Below are 25577 nucleotides of genomic sequence, written 5' to 3'. Positions count from 1 at the left end.
GCACTTGGCCCATATTCTTCTTATCCTTTCCTATCTATATATTTGTTCCAATGCTTTTTAAATGTTGTTAATGTACTCGCCTCAACCACTTCTGCAGGCAGGTCATTCCATATGCGTACCACTCTTTGTGTAAAAAAGTTGCCCCTCAGGCTCCTTTTTATTCCCCTGTAACCTTAAATTGATGCCCTCGATTCCTCAACCCTGGGGAAAAACACTGAACGTAATCACCCTATCTATGCCTCTTATGACCTTATGCACTTGTATAAGATCCCCCTTCAGTCTCCTATGCTCTAAAGAAAAAAGTCTTCACTTGTCCAATCACTCCCTATAATTCAGACCACTGAGTCCTGGTAACATCATTGTAAACTTCTTCTGCATTCTTTCCAGTTTAACAACATCCTTCCTATCGCAAGTTTACCAAAACTGAACACAATACTCCAAATACGGTCTCACCAAGGTCCTTTCCAACTGCAACATAACTTCCAAACCTCTGTACTCAATGCCCTGACTGATGATGGCAAGTGTGCCAAAAGCCTTCATCACTGCCCTATGACTACACTTTCAGTGAACCGTGCACCTGAGATCCAAGGTCCCTCTGTTCCACTACACTCCTTAAGGCCCTACTGTTCACCATGAAACTCTTGTCTTGATTTAACTTTGCAAAATGCAACACCTTACAATTATCTATATTAAACTCCATTTGCCATTTCTTGGCCCACCTCCCCAGATGATTAAGGTCCTGCTGCAATTTCAGATAACCTTTCTCATTGTCCACAATGCCTGCAAAGTTACTAATCATGCCTTTTATATTCTCATCAAAATCATTGACATAGATAATAATCATCAATGGGCCCAGCACCAACCCCACCACGGGTCACAGGCCTCCAGTCTGACAAGCATCCTTCCAGTATTACCCTCTGCTTCCTACCATCAAGCCAATTGTGTATCCAATTTGCTAGCTCCCTCTGGGTTTCATGTCATTTAACCTTCCAGAGCAGCCTAACATGTGAAACCTTATCAAAAAGGCTTTACTGAAATCCATATAAACTATGTCTATTTCTCAGCCCTCATCAACCTTCCTGGTCACTTCATCATAGAACCCTTACAAATTTATGAGGCATGATCTCCCACACACAAAGCTATGCTGACTACTCCTAATCAAATTCTGTCTTTCCAAATGCATGTATATCTTATTCTCAGAATACCATAGATGTTAGGTATACTGGTCTGTAGTTCCCAGGTTTTTCCTTGCAGCCCTTCTTGTATAAGGGCACAACATTTGCTACCCTACAGTCTTCTGAGACCTCACCAGTGGTTAACGATGATGAACAAATATCAGCCAGGGCCCCCGCAATTTCTTCTCTAGCCTCTTGCAGTCTTCTTGGATGTAGCTGGTCAGCACCAGAAATTGTATCAACGTTCAAATGTTCTAATACATCCAAAACCACTTCTACTGTGATATGGACTATCCCCAAGATATCAGCACTAACTTCCCTAAGTTTTCATGTCTTCATGTCTTTCTCCATGGTAAACACAGTGGAGAAATAGTCATTGAAGACCTTGCCTATCTCCTGTGATTCCACATTTACATGCCCACCATGGTCCATGACGGTCCTATTCTCTCTCTAGTTATTCCTTTTCCTTTAATATACTTAAAGAACCTCTTTGGATTCACTCTAATCTTCCCAGCCAAGGCTCTCTTGTGTCCCCTTTTCACTGTCCTGATTTCCTTCTTCAGTAAACTCCTGTATTCCCTATAAATCTCCATGGAATCCCTTGATCCCAGTTCCTGTACCTGAGCCATGCCTCCTTTTGTCTGGTCCAAGCCTCAATATCTCTTGTCATCCAGCATTCTCTATTCCTGCCAACCTTGCCCTTCACCCTCACAGGAACGTATAGACCTTGATCTCTAGCTATCTTACTTTTAAAGGCCTCCCACTTGCCAGAGGTCCCCTTGTCTGCAAACCAACTATTCCAGTCAACCCCTGCAAGCGCCTGTCTAATTCCATCAACAGTTGTGCTGCCCCAATTTAGAATTTGAACCTCTCCATGACTGTTTTAAAATTAATAGAAGTATGGTCACTGGTTCCAAAGTTCTCCCTCACTGTCACCTCAGTCACCTGTCCTGCCCTATTTTCCAAGAGTTGGTCGAATCTTGCCCCTTCCTGAGTAGGACCCTCTATATACTGCTTGAGGAAACTTTCCTATGCACATAACAAATTCTACCCTACCTCAGCCCTTAATGCTATGGCAGTCCCAGTCAATCCCCAATATGGCAACCTTATTGCTCCTGCAAGTCTCCTCAATATCCTGCATTATCCTCTAATTCCTGTTGACCATTTAGGGGCCTATAGTACAACCCTAATAATGGCAACATCCCCTTCTTATTTCTTATCTCCACCCACAAAGCCTCACTGATGATCCTTCAGTTATTTCATCTCTAACTACTGCTGTGAAATGCGCCTTACGGCACGATGGCACAGTGGTTAGCACTGTTGCCTCACAGCGCCAGAGAGCTGGGTTCGATCCCTGCCTTGGGCAACTGTCTGTGTGGAGTTTGCACATTCTCCCTGTGTCTGCATGGGTTTCCTCCGGGTGCTCCGGTTTCCTCCCACTGTCTAAAGATGTGCAGGTTAAGTGAATTGGCCATGCAAAATTGCCCAGAGTGTTAGGTGAGGGGGTAAATGTAGGGGAATGGATTTGGGTCGGTTGGACTTCAGACGGTTGGTATGGACTTGTTGGGCCGAAGGGCCTGTTTCCACACTGTAAGTAATCTAATCTTAATCAAAAATACAACTCCCCCTTCCATCTTTCCACCAACTATGTCTTGCCTAAAGCAGCTGTACTCTGGCCCATTAAGCTGCCAGTCCTGTTCCTCCCTCTGCCATGTGTTTGTAATATCCCAGTCCCATGTACCTATCCAAGCCCTGAGTTCACAATAAAATCCAACAAGCATTCGTCGTTCCCTGTCGTGTTCCAGCCTAACCTATCTCTTCAATTTACTATTTCTGATTACTGTATCTCCTTCCAGCCTCACACTTGCCTCCCTGCTTTTGAGGATCCCATATCCCTGCCAATCTGTTTTAAACCATCTGTTGTAGCACTAGCAAATCTGGCCAATGTTGTGCCATTTTTTGAGGAAAGATTGCAAGGAAAAGCCAGGAGACTACAGACTGGTGAGTCTGATGTCAGTGGTTGGTAAGTTGTTGGAAGGGATTCTGAGAGACAGGATCTACATGCATTGGGAAAGGTAAGGACCGATTATTGATAGTCAGCATGGCGTCTCACAAATTAATTGGGTTTTTTAAAGAAATGACCAAGAAGACAGATGAAGGCAGAACAGTAGGCATTGTCTACATGGACTGTAGCGAGGCCTTTGACAAGGTTCTGCATGGTAGACAAGTTAATAAGGTCAGACCACGTGGGATCCAGGGAAAGCTGGCCATTTGGATACAAAATTGGACTGATGGTATGAGGCAGAGATTGGTGGTAGAGTGGCATTGTTCAAACTTGAGGCCTGTGACAAGTCATGTGCCACAAGAATTGATGCTGGGTCCACAATTGTTCATCATGTAGATAAATGATTTAGATGTGCATATTGAAACCATGGTTAGTAAGTTCTGTGGATGACACCAAGATTGGTGGAATAGTGGACAGTGAAGAAGGTTATCTAAAATTACAAAGAGATGTTGATCAGTTGGCCTGAAGAATGGCAGATGGAATTTAATTCAGATAAATGCGAAGTGTTGCATTTTGATAAGACAAACCAGGGCAAGACATCGGCAGGTAATAGTAGGGCCTGGACAAATTGAACAAAGAGACTGAGGGATGCAGGTATGTAGTTCCTTGAATGTGTGTCACAGGTAGACAGGGTGGTGAAGAAAGCGTTTGGCATGGTTGCCTTCATCAGTCAGAGTACTGAGTACAGGAGTTGGGACATCATGTTAAGGCCATCAAATATGGCATACAATTCTGGTCGTCTTGCTATAGGGAGAATATTATTAAACTGGAAAGGCTGCTACAAAGATTTACAAGTGTTATTAAGACTGGAAGTTTTGAATACAGAGACGTAGAATAGGCTGAGAATGTTTGCCTTAGAGCATAAGAAGCTATGTTATAGAGGTTTATAAAATCATGAGGGGCATAACTATAGTATGTAGCCAAGGTCTTTTCCTCAGAGTAGGGTTCATTCAAAACTAGATAGCATAAGTTAAAGTTGAGAAGGGAAAGATTTAAAAGAGAACTGAGAGGTAACTTTTCATACAGAGGGTGGTGCATATATGGAACTGGCTGCCAGAGGAAATGGTCAAGATGAGTAGAGTTACAACATTTAAAAGACATTTGGACAGGTGTTTTGATAGAAAAGGTTTAGATGGATATGGGCCAAACATGGGCAAGTGGGACCAGTTCAGTTTAAGAAACTGGGTCAGCATTAATGAGTTGGGCAGGAGGGTCTGTTTCCATGCTGTATAACTCCATCTCCATATTGGACCAATTGCAATATTTCCAAATTTGCTGGTGATATTAAACTGGATGGGAACCCAGGTTTGTGAGAAATGTGCAAGGAGGTTTCAAGAGGATTTTGAGAGATTAACAAATGGGCTAGAACCTGACATTGACATTGGCTCAATCAGCTGAATTACCTACTCCTATCACTGTTTCTGCATGGGATTTAAAGGTTACGGAGTGCAGACAGGAAAATACAGCTGATAGCACAACCAAACTGGCCATGATTTTATTGGATGGCATAAATCCCTGAAACTCGCCACCCAGGTTGATAGGGTTGTTAAAAAGGCATATGGTGTGTTCGTGTTTATTGGTAGGGGGATTGAGTTTCTGAGCCATGAGGTCATGCTTCAGCTGTACAAGACACTGGTAAGCCACACCTGGAGTATTGCGTGCAGTTCTGATCATCGCATTATAGAAAGGATGTGAAGCTTTGGAAAGGGTTTAGTAGAGATTTCCTCTGATGTTGCCTGGTATGGAACAAAGGTCTTACAAGGAAAGGCTGAGGGAACTGAGGCTGTTTTCAGAGAGAGAGAAGGTTGAGAGGTGATTTAATCGAGACATATAAGGTAGTCAGAGGGTTAGATAGGCTTTTACTGTCCATATTTTTTCCTCAGATGGTGAAGGCTAACACGAGGGGACATAGCTTTAAATTGAGGGCTGATAGATTTAGGACAGATATCAGGGGTAGTTTTTTTTCTCAGAGAGTAGTCAGGGCATGGAACAGCCTGCCTGCAACAGTCGTAGACTCGTTGATATTAAGGGCATTTAAATGGGCATTGGATATACATATGGGTAATAATGGAACGGTGTAGATTAGATGGACATCAGATTAACTATGCAGGCTGTTGCAACATGGAGGACCGAAGGCCTGTACTACACTGTAGCATTCTGTGTTCTGTATTAAATTCTCAGAACCTGTCTTGTCCAACATCTAGTACTGGATTAGCAGGAATTTCCTCACTTAAATACTGGGAGACTGAAGCTACTATTTTCAGATCTTGTTCAAAACTCTCTTCCCTATCTATTGACTCCATCCCTCTGCCAGGCAGTATTTGGTTAATCCAGTCAGTTTGTAACCTTTGAGTCATAAGATGAGTTTCTGACCTCATATCTGTAACATTACTAAAATTATGTTCACATGTAACACTGTCTGATTTTAGCCCTGTCTCAACTCATGTTCTACTAAGAGCTTCATTTGCATCTTTGCTATCTCTAAACATAACTACAGCTTGGGGAGGCAATGGCCTAGTGGTATTATCACTGGACTGATAATTCAGAGACCCAGATAATGACCTGGGGTCTAATCCTGCCATGGAAGATGGTGGAATTTGAAATCAACTTTTAAAAATCTAGAATTAAGAGTTTAATGATGACCATGAATCCATTGTTGATTGTTGTAAAAATGAATAAATTAAAAATAAATCTATTCCTGACTGGCATCGCTGTTCTATCTTTCATTAACAAGATGTAATCTAAAGCTCTGCTGGCCATATCCCAAGTCCCACTCTCCTTTAACCTTTTGAGCTATATTGACTCCTTGTCAAGAAATTTCTTAATTTTAAAATTCTCATTATTATTTTCAAATCTTTCTATGACTTCATTCAGCAATCTTCTCCCGTTTCACTACATTACGAGATATCACTCATCTCTAATTCTAGGCAGTCCTTAAACTGCTGGTCCCCTTGGTTTGAAGGAGAGATATGTCTATGTGGTTAAACAACTTCCCTTTCAGCTCGATTGTATTCATAAAACCTCAGCTGTAACTGTGTCAGGCCACTGTTGTTTCCAGAAGCCTTTGTCAGTGCCTCAAAGATCCACTGTGGATTTCTTTGATCATCACTTTCCAATAATTCCTGGACAGATCTTCTATCACAAAAATGTTCTATCACTTGCATTGAGGCCCCAAGATGCTATATTCACCTTTTGTGCTCAATCCAATCTTCAATCACCAGATCATTGGGTATTTCTGGTCTTCCCCCAAATCAATCCAGCTTCCTATTCTTACAAGCAAAATAATCAATCAGGAATACAGTTTCCTTTCTCTGCAGATAGAAGGGAATGCAGATTGGGAGTATTTCCCTGGTTTCAGTTGAAGGTGCAGTTTCTTTCATTGACACCTCCAATGATACTGGACCATTTCAACCTTCCCTCAAGAACATCACCATTTTAGCAACTCCACTATCTGCTCCACTTCAGCCAGGCCCGTTCAACCTCATCAGCCATGATTTGATATCTGTGCTGTGGAATCCCACTGACTGATAGAAATGTAACATGAGATTTGAACACAGACAGGCCATAGATTATGAAGCAAGATTTTTATTTCCAAATGACATCACCTCATTATAGTCAGAAAAGAAAATTATAATTAAACATGAATGACAAAGTATTTACAAAGAATCAAGGCTGTAATTTATATTTGGTTGAGGAAATCCTTTGTTGGCTTGTTCCTTTTCCCAATCTTCCAAAAGTTGCTCTTTTCTCCATGGAAGGTCCATTCAACTCCTCCAGCTACACAGCTCAGTACCCTCATTCATCATCACCAGCTATTGCAGGAGATCCTGGCACAACAGCTCTAGCTGCCTTGCTCAATGCCATTGCTCACATGAGCCAAGATTGCTGACTACATTTAATAATCACTTGAGCGGCATTACCTCAACCGTTTGCTAGTTGTGATCTCCTCGGAACCAGAAATATTCCAAAGACAATGCTTAGAACCCTGGAAAAGAAACAGGCAATTGTTTCTTTCCTAGTGTCCAATGAAATGAAAACGGAACATGACCAGCGGGGTCAGGAACGCATTAAAGTTATGACAGAATGCAAGTCTTATATCATCAGTCCATAAGATGCAGGGTCCAAAAAGGACACTTGTTTTGTCATGTCTCTTCCACCATTCAATGAGATCATAGCTGCTCTGATGGTCCTGAGCTCCATTTTTTTTTGCTTTTCCTCATAACCCTTGATTCCTGTACTAATTAAAAATCTGTTTACCTCTGCTTTATCAGCCAGTCACGTCAGACTTTTGTGATAAAGAATTCTACAGATTCACTCCCTCTCCCACAAGGAAAGCCAAACATTTCAAGCCCCTAAGAATCTTTTATGCTTCTATACATTTGCCTGTCATTCTTCTGAACTCTAATGAGTATAGTCCCACCTATTCAATCTCTCCTCTAAAGAAAAACACTTTATACACAGGTTCACCCTAGTGAAACTTTCGCCCCATTAGCTTCCCTGGTTGTTTTTCTCCAGTGACAGTTATTGTATTCATTTCCTCCCTCAGTTTTGCTCCTTGATTACCTAATATTTTGAAATGCTCTTCGTGTCTACTATACTTGGGCCCACAGCATCTGATAAGGTGGCATTGGAGTAGATCTTTTGAGCCTGGGGCTCGTCCACTTTTCTTTTCATTTATTTTCTTGTTTTTTCTTCTCGCTTTTCACATTTTTTTCTCTCTTCTTTTATTTTGCTTACTTCTTGGTGAAAAGCTTGATCAATGTGATGGCATTGGTGACAATGAGTAGGCCCAGCAGCACGGACATGTGGTAGCAGCTTCGGAGGTGAGTTTGTGGTCCTGGCGGCTTCTGCATTGTTGAGGCTCGTGGCTACTGTGGCAAAGGTGCGTTTGGGCCTACTATGAGACCAGGCAGTTGCATTGACGAAGTAGGCTGAAAGTAGATTCATGGCAACGGCAGAGTTGGGTTTGGGTCAGTGCGGTACCTTGCAGCATCAGTGGTGTCTGCTTTTGTGAGCCCATTGAGGATTCAGTGGTGATGACCTTGGTGGAGGCAAGACAGTGCCGAAGAGTACATGATTTTCATTGCAGCAGCAGCGACATAGCGAAGGAGACTCATGCCTGGCTACCAGGCCCCAGGCCCATGATGGAGCACTAACCAAGAAGAATTGTGAAATTGGACACTTTTTCTTTCTTTATTTATTTTTATGATCTTATATCCTATGTTTTGGATTTTTTTTATTTTTGTTTATTTATTTATTAGTGTTTTAAGATGGTGACAACACTTTTCACTGTATTTTGTAACAAGATACCATGACAATAAATAAATCAAATCAAAGACTGATGCAATTTTTTCCCAATACAAGCAAGCCAACTCTGACCTCATTCCTTTGTAATTACTCTCATTTAACTTTAGCATGGATATCTTTCACTCTCAATATCTGAATACCTTGTACCAGTTTCAACCATGTTATGGCCACTCTTTTCTAAAGGATCTTTTAGACTGGATTAGATTCCCTACAGTGTGGACACAGGCCCTTCGGTCCAAAATGTCCACACCGACACTCCAAAGAGAAACCCACCCAGATCATTGCACCTAACACTACAGGCAATTTAGCATGGCCAATTCACCTGACCTGCACATCTTTGGACTGTGGGAAGAAACCGGAGCACCCGGAGGAAACCCACACAGCCACGGGGAGAATGTGCAAACTCCATACAGACAGTTGCCTGAGGTGGGAATTGAACCCAGGTCCCTGGCACTGTGAGGCAGCAGTGCTAACCACTGAGCCACCATCCTGTTACTTTGAGATCACTTATTAAATCTGCCTCATTGCATATTACCAGATCCAAAACAACCTGATTCACAATACATTGTTTCAGGAAAGTGCTCAGAAATGCCAACTCTCTGGAATAATATTCCATGGACACATTATCTAAAATACTCATGAATTTCCAGCATAAGTAAAGGATAGTGTCTCTTAGGCAAATAAGAATAGCACTTCACCTTCTTAGGCAGGTGATACAAACAGGATCGAAAAGTGTGGTGCTGGGAAACCACAGTGGGTCAGGCAGCATTTGAGGAGCAGGAGAGTCGATGTTTCGGGCAGAAGCCCTTCATCAGGTGAAACAAACAGGAAGGTTTATCCCCATTTAAGCCAAATTTACACAACTCCTAAGGCACCTTTTAGAAAAAAAGGCCAACAACCGTGTTACAGAATCTAAAACAGACTGCAGCTTTTGACAGGATTAAAGAAAAGCTGATTTCTACTGATGTTTCAGCACATTACAATCAAGCTTATTCATTACAGGTAACTATAGACGCATTCTCCCTATCACTGGGAGCAGTCTGGATTCAACTGTAAACTGACAACATGGAAAAGCTAGTTAATGTTATGTTGACAACTTTGACAGTGACGGAATAGAAATATGCAAGCTTGGAGAAAGAAGTGTTGATAGTTACATGGGAATGTGGAAGTCTCACAGACTGAAATTTGAGGTCAAAACTGACCACAAGCCTTTGGTAACATTATTCAGATCAAAATAAATCTCCAAATGGCTCCAGGAATACAAAACTTCAAAGTTAGGCTGATCAGATAGGTTACTTCATGTTCCAGGCAAGGCACAAGTAATGGCAGATAAACTTTCTCAAAGGCAACAGTGATGCAAGAAAAAAACAAAGGATCACATTTTTGTCAAAGTAGTGACTTACTGAATGACAATGGAGGCCTGACGTAAATTAATGACACTGCTGAAACAAACCTCGACACCTAAAATACAAAAGCTCATAACTTGAATAGCTACTCCGCCATTTTTACCTGCTAAACTATTTGACTAAGCATGGATCTTAGTAATTTTGTGAAGCATTGGTCAATCGACTACAGTTTTCAGTATTATTTGAAATATTTCTTACTCTGAGATGTATAATTCATGGAATCAAAGTTTACCCAATTTTAGGGTTCATTTTGACTGTGGATGGCAGTATTAAAAAGTAAACAACGTTGCTGCCTATTACAAAGCTCTCCCAATTTCAATACCAGTAACCACATTGGAAATGAAAATCAGAAAAGCATGTTTAAGTTCATATTGCATTGATTCCCATCTCCATTGTGGTTTAAGAACACCTGCAGTCTTCACACTTCTAGAAAGCATCAGTTAAATGTAAAAGTATTTTGCGCATGTAAATTCTGTTGTGTAACATGAAGAAATCACCAAACTGGAGCTGCTTTTGTGTTGTGTCCCCAGTAGGGATGGCACTAAAATTCATTGATTCACTCTATTTTTCAGTAGAAGACCATATAAACTGGCACTTCTGGTTCACACTGCTATCTAGCTTTTAGCTTTAAGGCATTTGTCAGAATTATTTTTATATAGAACTTCCATAATATTATTAGAATAGGTCAGAAACTGTTCTTTAACCAAATATAAGTCATGAAACATTTTAATATAAAAGTCAGATTGCATTAATTTGGTAAATCACACATTTATCTATCTGCATCTTCCAGTGATGTATGATGGACTGAACTCTCAAACTCCACTTGGTTTTCTGGAGCCATTTCTTCACTTTCATAATTAAAACAAAATACTGCAGGTGCTGTATCTGAAATAAAGCAGAAAGTGGTAGGAGAAACTCAGCAGGTCTGGCAACATTGATGGAGAGAAAAACAAAGCAAACATTTCAAAGTTATTATGGTTCTTTAGTTCTGAAGAGACATATCAGATCTGAAACATTTCTCTCTTCAGTTGCATTCTTTCCTTCTGACCTCATTTCACTTTATATATTATACATTATCTTTTAACATGGAAGATCATCATGGAGCAATATTATTAAAGAAGAGAGGCACAGATGATCTTCATGAGCTGGGTACTTACATCCCAAACCTTGCAGACAGTATTGATTATTCAACTGCAGCACACATGTCACCTCACTCTCACTCACACATCTGTCTCTTTTGCAGACCAATGTAGTTTATAACTGGGAGCATCAACAGCTACCTAGCACAAGACAAGTATTGTTGCATATCCTGAGCCCAGTAGAAGAGATGATATTTGCAATCAATGCCAAAATGTTCCTAATTGATCCAGCTTCCCACATTGTGCTCTCTACTCATCTCATGAGCTCTTGTACAAGTACAAACAGTTGTTTTCTGTTTCTCCTCCAATTATCCCCTCACTATTTCAGATCCTCAAGAATTACTGCCTGACCAAGGCGCAAAATGGAATGATGAAGGCCTTGAGGAACAAACAGAAACTGATAAAGAAAAAGCATTTTTGATTGGCACTGTGAGATCTGCATGTGGTGAGCCACTGAGCACCAGTGGCCTGCGGCACTGAATGGCAGTACTCACAAATCCACTTATAAGGAGCCAATGGAAAAGCCCATTATTTTTGGCAATGCCTTGTGCATGCTTTGCTGTTACTTTCTGATTTTGGTGAACGTGATGATTTCACCTTCTCCTAACTTAAAGTGTTTGAGAAGATTTGTAGCTCAGGTTGAGGCTCTGGATGTAGGTTTGCTCACTGAGCTGGAAGGTTCATTTCCAGACGTTTCATCACCCTACTCGGTAACATCTTCAGTGGGCCTCCGGGTGAAACACTGCTGCTGATTCCTGCTTTCTACTTATATGTTTGGGTTCCCTTGGCTTGGTAATGTCATTTCCTATGGTGAAGTCGTTTCCTGTTCTTTTTCTCAGGGGGTGGTAGATGGGGTCTAACTCGATGTGTTTTTGATAGAGTTCCAGTAGAATGCCATGCTTCTCGGAATTCTCGTGTGTGTCTCTGTTTGGCTTGTCCTGGGATGGATGTGTTGTCCCTTCTTTATCTGTATGTAAGGATACTAGTGAGAGAGGGTCATGTTGTTTTGTGGCTAGTTGATGTTCATGTATCCTGTTGACTACTTTTCTGCTTGTTTGTCTAATGTAGTGTTTGTTAAAGTTCTTGCATGGTATTTTGTAAATCCCATTAGTTTTGCTTGCAACAAAGCATCAGTGATTTGCCCGCAGGCCCACTGAAGATGTTACCTAGTAGGGTGATGAAACGTCTGGAAATGAATCTTCCAGCTCAGCGAGCAAACCTACATCCAGAACTTAAAGAGTCTTTGCCATTTCTCTTGATACCAGCAGTGAGAAGTATGAGATTTTAGATATGTCACTGTTCTAAGTTTGTGGATTTTGATGCATAGAGATTCAAGGCAACTGACTGTGCACAAAGCACAGACTTTTACGGTCTGTGACTATACCAATCTTGCCATGTCTTGAGGTGATTCCAGAAAATGATGAATGCTTCTGAGTGCTTCCTTCATGAATCACAGAGGACAAGCATATTGCTACTTCCTTAAACATCAGCATTGGCTCAGTTGGTAGCAGTCTCATCTTTCAGACACAATGGTTCACATCATTCTCCAGAAATGAAACACAAAAATTAAGGTTGAGACACCTGGATACTAATACTACAGTACAATATAGTATACTGCTGCACTGTCAGAGGTGTCAGCTTTTGGATGAGACATTAAACCAAGGTCCCACTGCTCCTCATGTGGATGTAAAAGATCCTTAAATGTGATAGTGAAAAGCAGTAGTAGAGTTACCCTCAGCAACCTAGCTAGTAATTATTCCTCAATCAGCATCTTAAAATCAAATTATCCTGTCATTACTGAATTGCTGTTTTGGCACTCTGCTGTGTGCAGATTAGTTCTTGCATTTCTCTTGATAAACTTCAAGAGCACTTTGTTAACCAATATAGCCCTTTGAGATTTTTGGTCATCCTGAACAGTGCAATGCAATTGCAATTCTTCATTCTTCCATTGTTTTTAAAGTGGAGATAAGAGATAGGATAGCCTTCAATTAGAAGTGCTTGTATAACCTCCGAGTCAAACCCCACCAACTCTGAATTCTCAGACATATAGGCAGACCTTGATATAAGAGGGAAGGGCCCCCCACATGATGGCCAGGATTCTAGTGGGTGAAAAAGGGTCATAAACCAAGTGCTTGTAATGTCAAGCAGACAAACATCCAGAGTTAGTGCAGGATCGGGGACTCACAGAAAGAAAATCTAGCATTAGCTAGTGCAAGAAACAGAGGAAAGAAAGCTAAGTGTAGTGGTGAGAAGCTGATATTGTGGTTGGGTCCCATGAGGCTACACAAACCTAGAGTAGGGTTGGGGTCCATGTGGTAAGAAATAGCGAAAAGGGTCAGGAAACCAGAGTTGCAGAGAGGCGAAAAGCAGCTAATACAGGGACAGGATCTTATGAGCGAGAGCTCGCAGTAACTTAAAAGGAAACAATAAAGGAAATGGTACATTGCCAGAGTGGGTGGATATATTAAGAAAGTAAGAGTTCAGAAGTGACATGTTCCTACAAAAATGGAGATAAAGTATGGCAAGTTGCATGAACTTTTGATGACCAGGGATGTTATGACCTTGGTCAAAAAGAAAATGGAAGCAGATGTAAGGTTTAGGAGGATGAAGACTTTAAAGTATGTAAGGAAAGTAGGGAAGAACATAAACAAGGAATTAGAAGGGTTAAAGGAGTCATGAAAAGTCATTAGCATGTTAAGGAGAATTCCAAGGCTTTTTGTACATATATAAAAAGCAAGACGGTAGTTAGGGAAAGGGTAGGCCCAATCAAGGACAAAGGGAAGAATCTATGAGTGGAGCCAGAAGAGTCAGGCAAGGTCCTAAACAAATACTTTGTGTCAGTATTCACCAAAGCTTAGGAATTGGTGGAGGATGATCTCAGGGAAGGGAGAGTTGGATCTCAGGGAAGGGAGAGTTGAATCTCAAAGCCAAGATGCTATTAAAAAGGAAAAGGTGCTGCGCATTTTAAAATGTATTAGGGCAAATAAGTTGCAGGGTCCTGATGGGATCTATCTCAGAATATTGAGGGGGGTGGTGGCAAGAGAACAAATTACTGGAGCATTGACAGAAATCTTTGTATCCTCTTTGGCCACAGGTGAGGTCCCAGAGAACTGGACAATTGCCAGCATTGTCCCATTGATTAAGAAGGGTAACAGGGATAATCCTGGAAATTGCCAGCCTGTGAGTCTCACGTTGGTGGTAGGGAAATTATTGGAAAAGATTTCAGGGACAAGATCAATACACATTTAGAAGCAAATGGACTGATTCGTGCTAGACAGCATGGTTTGTGCGGGGGAGGTTATGCCCCACTAACTTGTTCAAGTTTTTTAAGGAGGTGATGAAGCTGATTTATGAGAGAAAAGTAGTTGATGTTGTCTACATGGACTTCAGTAAAGCCTTTGACAAGGTATCTCATGGCAGACTGGTACAAAGGTGAAGTCACATGATATCAGGGTGAGCTGGGAAGTTGGGTATAGAACTAGCTTAGCAATAAGATACACAGGGTGGCAATGAAAGGAGGGTTGTGTTGTTTCACAAGGGTCAGTGTTGAGACCTTTGCTGTTAATGGTCTACATAAACAATTTGGAGGAAAATGTGGCTGATTTAATTTGTCAGTTTGCAGACAATACAAAGATTGGTGGAGTTACTGGATAGTGAGCAGGATTGTCAATGGATACAGTAGGATACAGATCAGTTCGAGGCAGGGTAGAAAAATGGCAGATGGAGTTCAATCTAGATAAATGTGAGGCAATGCATTTTGGAAGGTCAAGTACAGGTGGAAATTATACAGTGAATGGGAGAACCCTTAGGAGTATTGATTTGCAGAGGGATCTGGGTGTGCAGGTTCCCAGATCACTGAAGGTGACCGCACAGGTAGGTAAGGTAGTAAAAAAGGTCTATGACATGCTTGCCTTCATTGGAAGAGATATTGAGTATTTGGATAGGCAGGTTATCCTGCAGCTTTATAAAACTTTAGTTCGGCCACACTTGGAATATTGTGTGCCGTTCTGGTCACCACATTACCAGAAAGATGTGAATGCTTTGAGAGGGTAGAGAAAGGTTTACCAGGATGTTGCCTGGTATGGGGCATTTTAGCTATGAAGAAAGGTTGGATAAACTAGATTTGCTTTCACTGGAATACAGGAGGTTGAGGGTGATCTAATGGGAGTTTATAAGATTGTGAATGGCATGGTTGGAGTGGAAAGTATCATGCTTTTTCCCAGAGTGAAGGGGTCAGTTACGAGGGGCAGGTGTGGAGGGAAGAGGGTGGAGTTTAAAAGTGATGTGCAAGGCAGGTTTTTCAAATAAAGGGTGGTGAGTGCCTGGAACACACTGTGAGAGGAGGTGGTGGAAGCAGACACAATAGCACCATTCAAGAAGCACCTGGACAAATATATGAACAGGAAGGGAATAGAAACATAGAAAATGGATGCAGGGGTAGGCCATTCAGCCCTTCGAACCTACATGAACAGAAAGGGAATATAGGGATACGGATGCTGTAAGTGAAGGTAGTTTTAGTATGGAAGAGCAAAATGTGGCAGCGCAGGCTTGGAGGGCAGAAGGGTCTGTTCCTCTGCTGTATCTTTCTTTATTCTTTGCTTTTTATTCTAAAGAACTAAATAAGAAGTGGCCTGGCTGAGTCAAGCATTGCAGTGAGCAAGTATTGGCTCCCGGGATCAACAGGACAGAAATGCACACAGGCAATAAGGATTTCTGTTTTGCAGCGGCAGCAGCAACTTGAAGGGTGGGAGCTTGCACCAGGGGCCTGCCGAGAGCGGTGAGTCACTGATTTGTGCTTTAATATTTGAAATCAGACAGCAGAGGTTTCTGGGCAAGGAGGGACTTATTTTTATTTCCGTCCAGCTATATAAATCAATGTTTTCTGAACCCGACACCCAACTTTATAGGGCCTCCCACCCAAGCAGCTCCTCTAACTTTAAACACCAGGGACACATCGGGTAAGCGTCTCTTCTTTTTTTTACTTTGTGAAAAAGAGACTAACAGGGATGGGAGTGCAGGGAGAGCAATGTTCCTCCTGCATGATGTTTGAGGTGAGGGACACCATTGGTGCCCGATCCAAGTACATCTGCAGGAAGTGCACCCAATTCTCGCTCCTCCAAGACCGTGTTAGGGAACTGGACCGAGAGCTGGATGAACTTCGGATCATTCGGGAGGCAGAGGCTGTGATAGATAAGAGTTAAAGGGAAGTAGTTACTCCGAGGAATGAAGAAAGCTGAGTGACTGTTCGAAGGGGGAGAAAACAGTCAGTGGAGGGATCCCCTGTGGTCGTTCCCCTGAAAAACATGTATACCATTTTGGATACTGTTGAGGGGGACGACTTACCAGCGGTATGCAGTGGGGCCCAGGTCTCTGGCACAGAGCCTGTCCCTGTTGCACAGAAGGGAAGGAGGGAAAGGAGGAGAGTGTTAGTCATTGGGGACTCAATAGTTAGAGGGTCAGATAGGTTTGTTGGGAATGAACGAGACTCATGGTTGGTGTGTTGCCTTCCAGGTGCCAGGGTCCATGATGTCTCGTATCGTATCTTTGGGGTTCTGAAGGGAGAGGGTGACCAGCCTCAAATCATGGTCCAAGTAGGTACCAACGACATAGGTAGAAAAAGGGATAGGGATGTAAGGCAGGATTTCAGGGAGCTGGGGTTGAAGCTGAGAGCTAGAACAAACACAGTTGTTATCTCTGGTTTGTTACCCGTGCCACGTGATAGTGAGGCAAGGAATAGGGAGAGATATCAGCTAAACATGTGGCTGCAAGGTTGGTGCAGGAGGGAGGGTTTCACGTGCTTGGATAATTGGGGCTCATTCTGGGGAAGGTGGGACCTGTACAAACAGGACGGTCTTCACTTGAACCAGAGGGGTACTAATATCCTGGGTGGGAAATTTGCTGGTGCTAGTTGGGTGAGTTTAAACTAGCTCAGCAGAGGGATGGGAACTGGAGGTGCAGTTGCAGTGGATGTGATTAGGGAGGACAGGGACAGGATTTCAGCGTGACAGGAATATGCTGGCAGACAGCAAGCTGGTTTGAAGTGTGTCTACTTCAACACCAGAAATATCCAAAATAAAGTAGGTGAGCTTGCAGCATGGATAGGTACCTGGGACTTCGATGTTGTGCCCTTTTTGGAGACATGGATAGAGCAGGGTGAGGAATGGATGTTGCAGGTTTCAGGATATAGATCTTTCATTAAGAACAGGCAAGGCGGTCAAAGAGGGGGAGGCGTGGCCTTGTTAGTCAAGGATAGTATAACGATGGCTGAAAGAACTTTTGACAAGGACTCGTCTACTGAGGTAGTATGGACTGAGGTTAGAAACAGGAGAGGAGAGATCACACTGCTTGGAGTTTTTTATAGGCCTCCACAGAGTTCCAGGGACGTGGAAGAGAGGATTGGCAAAATTATTCTGAATAGGAGTGAAAGGAACAGGGTGGTCATTATGGGGTCCTTAACTTCCCCAACATTGACTGGAAATGCTATAAATCTAGTACGTCGGATGGATCAGTTTTTGTCCAGTGTGTGCAGGAGGGTTTACTGACACAGTATGTCGAAGGGCTGACAAAAGGTGAGGCCACACTGGATCTGGTGCTTGGTAATGAACCAGATTAGTAATTTGGTAATTTAGTAACTTGGTAATTTAGTTGTAGGTGAGCACTTTGAAGAGAGTGACCATAATTCAGTTCCGTTTAGTTTAGCAATGGAAAGGGATAGGTACATGCCATAGGTCAAGAGTTGCCAATGGGGCAAGTGCAATTATAATGCGATTAGGCAAGAATTAGGATGCATAGAATGGGGTAGCAAAATGAGGGGGATGCAGACAATGGAAATGTGGAGCTGGTTTAAGGAACAGATATGGCGTGTCCATGATAGGTATGTCCCTGTCAGGCAGGGAGGAAGCGATAAGCTAAGAGAATCGTGATTTACTACATAAATTTCATCTCTTGTTAAGCAGAAGAAGGAGGCATATGGGTTGACGAGGCAAGATGGTTCAGATGAGGCGATGGAGAGTTACAGATCAGCTAGGAAGGATTTAAAGAGGACACAAGCAGTGTCCAGCAAATAGAATAAAGGAGAACCCGAAAGCTTTCTATCGTTATGTGAGGAATAAAAGGATGATTAGGGTAGGAATAGGGCCAGTCAAAGACAGAAGTGGGGAGTTGAAGGAGATCAGAGAGGTGTTAAACGAAACATTTCTCATCAGTTTTCACTCAGGAAAAGGAGAATATTGTAGAGGAGAAGAATGAGGTACGAGATATTAGGCTAGAAAGGATTGAGGTTAGTTATGAACAGGTGTTATCAATTCTAGAAGGAGTGAAAGTAGACAAGTCCCCTGGGCCAGAGTTGATCTATCCAAGGGAGGAGATAGCAGAGCCTTTGGCTTTGATACTTGAGTCGTCATTGTCTCCAGGTTTAGTACCAAAGGACTGGAGGATTGCAAATGTTGTGCCCTTGTTCAAGAAAGGCAGTAGAGATGACCCAGGTACTTATAGACCAGTGAGCCTTACTTCTGTTGTAGGAAAGGTTTTGGAAAGGATTATAAGAGATGAGATTTATAATCATCTAGCAAGCAACAATTTGATTTCAGATAGTCAACATGCTTTTGTCAAGGGCAGGTCATGTCTCACAAACCTCATTGAGTTTTTTGAGAAGGTGACCAAGCATGTAGATGAGGGTAGGGCAGTTGACGTGGTATACAAGAACTTCAGTAAAGCCTTTTATAAGGTTCCACATGGTAGGCTGTTGGAGAAAATGCAGAGGCATGGGATGGAGGGTGATTTAGCAGTTTGGATTAGAAACTGGCTTTCTGAAAGAAAGCAGCGAGTGGTGATTGATGGAAAATATTCAGCCTGGAGTCCGGTTAGTAGTGGTGTGGCACAAGGATCTGTTTTGGGACCACTACTGTTTGTCATTTTTATAAACGACTTAGAGGCAGGCATAGGTGGATGGATTAGTAAATTTGCAGACGACACTAAAGTCAGTGGAGTAGTGGACAGTTTGGAAGAATGTTATAATTGCAGGGGGACTTGGATAAACTGCAGAATTGGGCTGTTAGGTGGCAAATGGAATTCAATGCAGCTAAATGTGAGGTAATGCACTTTGGGAAGAATAACAGGAAGGCAGAGTACTGAGTCAATGGAACGGTTCATGGCCGTGTGGATGTGCAGAGGGATCTTGGAGTCCATGCACATAGATCCCTGAAAGTTGCCACCCAGGTTGATAATGCTGTTAAGAAGGCATAGAGTGTGTTAGGTTTCATTTGTGGAGGGATTGAGTTCCGGAGCCGTAATATTATGCTGCAACTATACAAAACAGTTCTGGTTGCCATATTTCAGGAAGGATGTGGAAACATTGGAAAAGGTGCAGAAGATATTTACCAGGATGTTGTTTGGTCTGGAGGGAAGGTCTTATGAGGAAAGGCAAAGAGACTTGGGTCTGTTCTCATTGGAAAGAAGAAGGCTAAGGGGGGATTTGCTAGAGACATACAAGATGATCAGAGGATTAGATAGGGTAGACAGTGAAAGTCTTTTTCCTAGGAAGAGGGGCATAACTACAAATTGAGGGGTGATAGATTTAAGATAGATGTCAGAGGCAGGTTCTTTCTTCAGAGAGTGGTAAGGGCGTGGAATGCCCTACCTGTCAATGTAGTTAACTCAGTCACATTAGGGAGATTTAAACAATCCTTGGATGAGCACATGGATAATGATGGGATAGTGTAGGGGGATAAGCTGAGAATAGTCCATGGGTCGGCGTAACATCAAGGACTGAAGGGCCTGTTCTGCACTGTATTGTTCTATGTGGAAACACACTTTTAAAGTCAGCAAGGCTGTAGCAATATCATGGAGCAGCTGAGAGGTAGAGAATGAGTGGAAGTGAAGTTAAGTAAGAAGCTGCAGGAACTATGGAAAGTAAGAATCAAATCAGCAGAGCAGGAGCAGAGGAACCAGGTAAACTTGGCACACTTGGGACAGTTTCAGGCCCAGTGCAACAGAATGTAAGGGAGGTACTGTGTAGGGCCAGTAGGCAACTCAAAAAGCTATGGATGAGCTGACTGAGAAATGAGTCCCCCATCAGATAGGTAAAGAAAAGATCCTGCACTATGGACCATTCAAACAACTGCATGAGTTTGAATAATTAAAATCCCAACTTTCCCTGCTAAAAGAAATAATATGCACATTTGGGACAATACAATCAGATGGGGACAGCAATTATGGGATAGACTGGGAAGAAATGGAAGAACAAATATGTAGGTACACTGAGTGCCGAAGATTGTGGACCTCCCTTTCCACTCCCCAAAAGTACCATTTATCCCCAAACAAAATATAGAAAGAGCCAAGGGAACCTGAAGACCAGAAGAGAGGATTCTGCCCCTTCCCGAAGAATATTCATGATGCAGTGGAGGATGGACACTGAAACACAGAAAATGGTATATGTATGGAGAACAACAGAGGCAAATCCCTAATAGAGTTAGTACTGAAGCTCACCAACAAAATGAGCTCTCAAACGGCTGAGTTAGCAGCTGTAGCCTACATGGTCAGCCACCCTGAAAAATTTCCCCCACCACCTGACATACACTCAAATAGCATGTATGGTTGCAATAGTTTAACTGACTTCTTGCTATTGTGTGAAGCTAGAAGAGTTGTCTCAGTAGAAGGGAAACCAATACTCTCTGCACACCTGCTCAAGGTCATATGTTTAAGTTTAGAACCCAACACGGAACCTCCCCAACTGGGAACATAAGGACAGACAAATTAACTAAATAGGATGCTCATGGCTTTAATGCAAGGAGTGTAATAGGCAAGACTAATGAGTTAAAGGCATAGATTGACATGTGGAGGTCTGATATTGTTGCTCTTGTAGCAACATGGTTGAAGGAAGGGCAGGACTGGCAACTCAACATTCTTGAGTATAGGATCTTTAGATTCATAGAGTCATGAATTCCTGACGGTGTGGAACCAGACCATTTGGTCCACTCCAAAGACCATTCCATCTAGATCCCACCATACCCCCACCACCCTGCATTTCCCATAGCTAGTCCACCTAGCCTGCACATCCCTGAACACAATGAGTACTCTGGAAAAGGATATGGAGGATAGTGAGATTTGTGTGGAGCATGCTAACATGTTCTGGTATTTTCATATCAAGAAAATGGTGTTGGGTCTGTTAAGGTGGATAAGACCCCAGGGCCTGAAGGTATCTACCCCAGATTATTGAGATAGGCAGCAGAGGGGACTGCTGGGGCCTTGACCAAGATCATTGTATCCTCATGAGCCATTGGAGTCGTCCCAGAGAATTACAGATTAGTTAATATTGTTCCTCCCTTCAAGAAGGGACATAAGGAAAATCCAGTAAACTAGAGACTGGTGAGTCTTACATCTGTTTTTTGGGAAGCAATTGAAGAGAATTCTTAAGAATAGAATTTACATGCATTTGGAAAAGCATGGCCTAATGAGAGACAAGTAGCATGGCTTTGGAGCATGTGTGGGGCAGATCATGTCTTAAACTTGACTGAACTTTTTGTGGAGGTGTCAAAGGTGATCAATGAGGGTAGACCAGTGGATGTTGTCTAGAGGGATAGAACAAAGAACAATGCAGCACAGAAACAGGCCCTTTGGCCCTTCAAGCCTGCGCCAACACATTTTGCCCTTCCATTCTAAAACTGTCTTCACCTACAGGATCTGTATCTCTCTATTCCCTTTCTATTCATGTGTTTTTCCAGGTGTGTCTGGAATGCTGCTATTGTGTCTACTTCCATCACTTCCTTTGGCAGTATTTTCCGAGCACTCACCACCCTTTGTGTGAAAAACTTGCCTTGCACATCGCTTTTAAACTTCCTCTCTCCCTTGCAACTTGAATCTGTGTCCCCTAGTAATTCCACCCTGGGAAAATGCCTCATATGTTCCACTCTATCCATGCTATTCACAATTTTATAAACTTTTATCAAGTGACCCCCATCCCCCCGATCGCCCCAACCACCTGAGTTCCAGTGAAAACAAATCCAGTCTTTCTAACCTTTCTTCATCACTAAAATCCCCCATACCAGGCCACATCCTGATAAAGCTTTTCTGTACCATCTCCAAAACATCCACATCCTTCAGGTAGTGTGGTGACCAGAACTGTACTCAATATTCCAAGTGTGGCCTAACTAAAATTCTATAAAGCTGCAGCAAAACCTGTCTTTCCTTATTCTCAACACCGCTTCTAATGAAGGCAAACAAATCATAGGCCTTTTTTACTAAATGATCTAACTGCACTGCCATCTGTGGCCCTGCACACCCAGATCCCTCTGCACATCAATACTCCTAAGGCTTCTGCCATTCACTGTATTATTTTCACATGTACTTGATGATCCAAAATGCATCATCTCACATTTGTCTGTATTAAACTCTATCTGCCATTTTTCTGCCCAAGCCTCCAACTGATCTGTATCCTCTGACAACCTTCTTTACTATCCACAACTCCAGTAATCTTCGTATCATACACAATCTTACGAATTAGGTCAGCCACATTTTCCTCCAAATCATTGACGTAGGCCACAAACAGCAGAGGTCCCAGCACTGACCCACGTCACAACCCTTCATTCCGAAAATGTCTTCTAAGATTAAGCCAGTTGTGTATTCATCTTGCTATCTCACCCATTTTAGTAAGGCTTTCGACAAGGCTTTCCGGATGGTAGGCTCATCCAGATGATTAAGGTCCCTAGGATCCATGGTGACTTGGATGTGTGGATTCAGAATTGGCTTGCTCTAGTTACCTTTTCCCAAACTGGACTATTGACATACCACTCTAAAATATCTTCCTGGATGCTCCATCTAGACCTCTAACACTAAGTGAATCTCAATGTGGGAAAATTAAATCTCCCATCACCATCACCCTGTTGCTCCCATATCTTTCCATAATCTGTTTACATATTTGGACCTCTGTCTCACGCTCGTTGATGGGAGGCCTGTAGTACACCCCCAACATTGTTACCACACCCTTCCTATTTCTGAGCTCTGCCTATATTGCTCACTGCTGAAGTCCTACAAAGTTCCCTCCTTCAGCACAGCTGTGATATCCTCTCTTGCCAGAAATGCAACTCTTCCACCCCTTTTACATCCCTCTCTGTCTAGCCTGTAGCATTTATATCCTGGGATATTTAGTTGTCAATCTTGCCCTTCCCTCAACCAAGTCTCAGTAATAGCAATAACATCATACTCCCAGGTAATAATCCAAGCCCTAATTCATCTGCCTTACCTACTGCATTTCTCACATTAAAACAAATGTACCTCAGACTCCCTGTCCCTTTGTGTTCATCATTTGCTCCCTGTCTACTCTTCCCCTTAGTCACACTGACTCCATTATCTAGTTCCTTACAGGCTTTAGTTGCTACCTCCTTCCTGTCGAGGTAGACTTTTGCCCGAAACGTCGATTTTGCCTGTCCTCGGATGCTGCCTGAATTGCTGTGCTCTTCCAGCACCACTGATCCAGAACCTCCTTCCTGTCCACTAACCTCCTCATGTTGTTTCCCATCCCTCTGCCACATTAGTTTAAACCCCCCCCAACAGCGTTAGCAAAAGCACCAGTTGGATCCATTGGTTCCAGACATTGGTCCCAGTCTGGGCCAGGTGTAGACCATCCAATTTGTAATAGTCCCATCTCCCCCAGAACTGGTCCCAATGTCCCAAAAATCTGAACCCCTCCCTCCTGCACTATCTCGCAAGCCACGCATCCATCCTGCCTCTTTTTTCATTTCTACTCTGACTAGCGCGTGGTACTGGTAGCAATCCTGAAGTTACGATCTCTGAAGCCCTACTTTTCAATTTGGCTTCTAACTCCCTAAATTCTGCTTGTAGCACCTGTTAAGACGGACCCACGGGGTCCCGTCTTTGCGTGTTCTTTCGGAAGGAGAGACTCACACTGGCAACTATGGTTAGACGCAGACAGCCGTTTATTCACAGAATCTTAACTGGTACAACGAATCTACAAGCATGCATTCGTTGGAGAAGGCGTTCGCTCTTCCCGTTCAAACTTGACACAATTATACTTCGCGCTGCCAGGAGTCCCTGGTCAGTTCACCTTCCCCATTGGTCCATTCATCTGCGCGCGCTGGGGATCCGTCCTCCTATTGGCCGCATCGAAGTGCCTGTCCAACTCCTGCTGTGCTTGACAATGGCTCAGCCATCCCCGGGAACGGTTCCGATCCCGTATTCAATAGTTCATTGTTTCAAGGAATTACTATGCGTCTGACAGGCTAGCCATTTTCAATAGTTTCAGTTTAACTAAATTGACAATTACACTTACCAACTTTAGACTTAAATAGAGCCATTCACACTCAATTGTTATAGGTTCCGATAGAGCAATTCACACTTGTCTAATAGTTACAGATTCCGATCGGTTTCTTTATTAATCCCGAGTTTCGATGGGGCCATTGATACTGGCTGGTATTTACAGGCTCCAAGATTTAATTAACATTATGCATATCCCTTACAAGCTCCAGGTAGGTAGTCATGCAGTCGCCTGCAGCAGCTCGCTTGGCTGTTGTTAACCATTTCAGGGCTAGAAGTGTCACCCTCCCTAGCCCTACATTAAACACCCCAGTGAAATCTCCCCAACACACCTCATCCCATTTTTTTACCTATATCATTGGTATCTATATGCACCATGACAATTGGCTGTTCACCTACTCCTTCAGAATATTCTGCAGCCAATCTGAGACATCCCTGACTGTGCACCTGGGAGGCAACATACCATTTTCAACTATAGAACCGTCTATCTACTTTTCTTACAATTGAATCCCCTATGACTAAAGCCCTTCCACTCTTTTTCCCACCCTTCTGTGCAGCAGAGCCAGCCACGGTGCCATGAACCTGGCTACTGCTGCCTTCGAGGAAAAAGTGAGGACTGCAGGTGCTGGAGATCAGAGCTGAAAATGTGTTGCTGCCTTCCCCTGATGAGCCATCTCCCTCAACAGTATCCAAAATGGTATATCAGTTTTGGGGGAAGATGACCACAGGGGACACATGCACTGCCTTCCTGCTCTTTCTCTGCCTTTTGGTCACCCATTCCCTTTCTCCCTCAGTAATCCTAATCTGCGGTGTGACCAATTCACTAAACGTGCTTTCCATGACTTCCTCAGCATCGCGGATGCTCCAAAGTGAGCCCAGAGCTGTCATGAGGCCTAACAAGAGCTGCAGCTAGACACAGTTCTTGCATGTGAAAGAGTCAGGGACATCAGCCAAATCCCTAAGTCCCACATCAGCAAATTAGCTCAGTGGTCAGCACTGCTGCCTCACAGCGCCAGCCACGAATCCAGCCATGGGTGATTGTGCAAACTTCACACAGACATTCTCCCCGTGTCTGTGTGGGTTTCATTCATGTGCTCTGGTTTCCTCCTACAGTCCAAAGATGTGCAGGGTATGTGAATTGGCCATGCTAAATTGCCCATCATGGCCCGGGATGTTAGGTTAGGTGCATTAATCAAGATTATAGAACATAGAACAT

At 42.9% G+C, this 25577-nt stretch overlaps 1 long non-coding RNA gene across 1 annotated transcript; it reads right to left on the bottom strand.

Moving 5' to 3' along the window:
- Positions 1-746: 746 nt before the first annotated feature.
- Positions 747-24015, bottom strand: LOC122559420. The gene is made up of 3 exons (XR_006314426.1): positions 23933-24015; positions 18994-18995; positions 747-759 (listed from the first exon to the last, which is right to left on the bottom strand). It is a non-coding gene; the product is annotated as an uncharacterized LOC122559420 (long non-coding RNA).
- Positions 24016-25577: the final 1562 nt, after the last annotated feature.

Source organism: Chiloscyllium plagiosum, chromosome 19, assembly GCF_004010195.1.
Source record: "Chiloscyllium plagiosum isolate BGI_BamShark_2017 chromosome 19, ASM401019v2, whole genome shotgun sequence".
Lineage (NCBI taxonomy): Eukaryota > Metazoa > Chordata > Chondrichthyes > Orectolobiformes > Hemiscylliidae > Chiloscyllium > Chiloscyllium plagiosum.
Note: the sequence above shows the minus strand (reverse complement) of the source record. Positions and strands in the feature narration are given on the sequence as shown.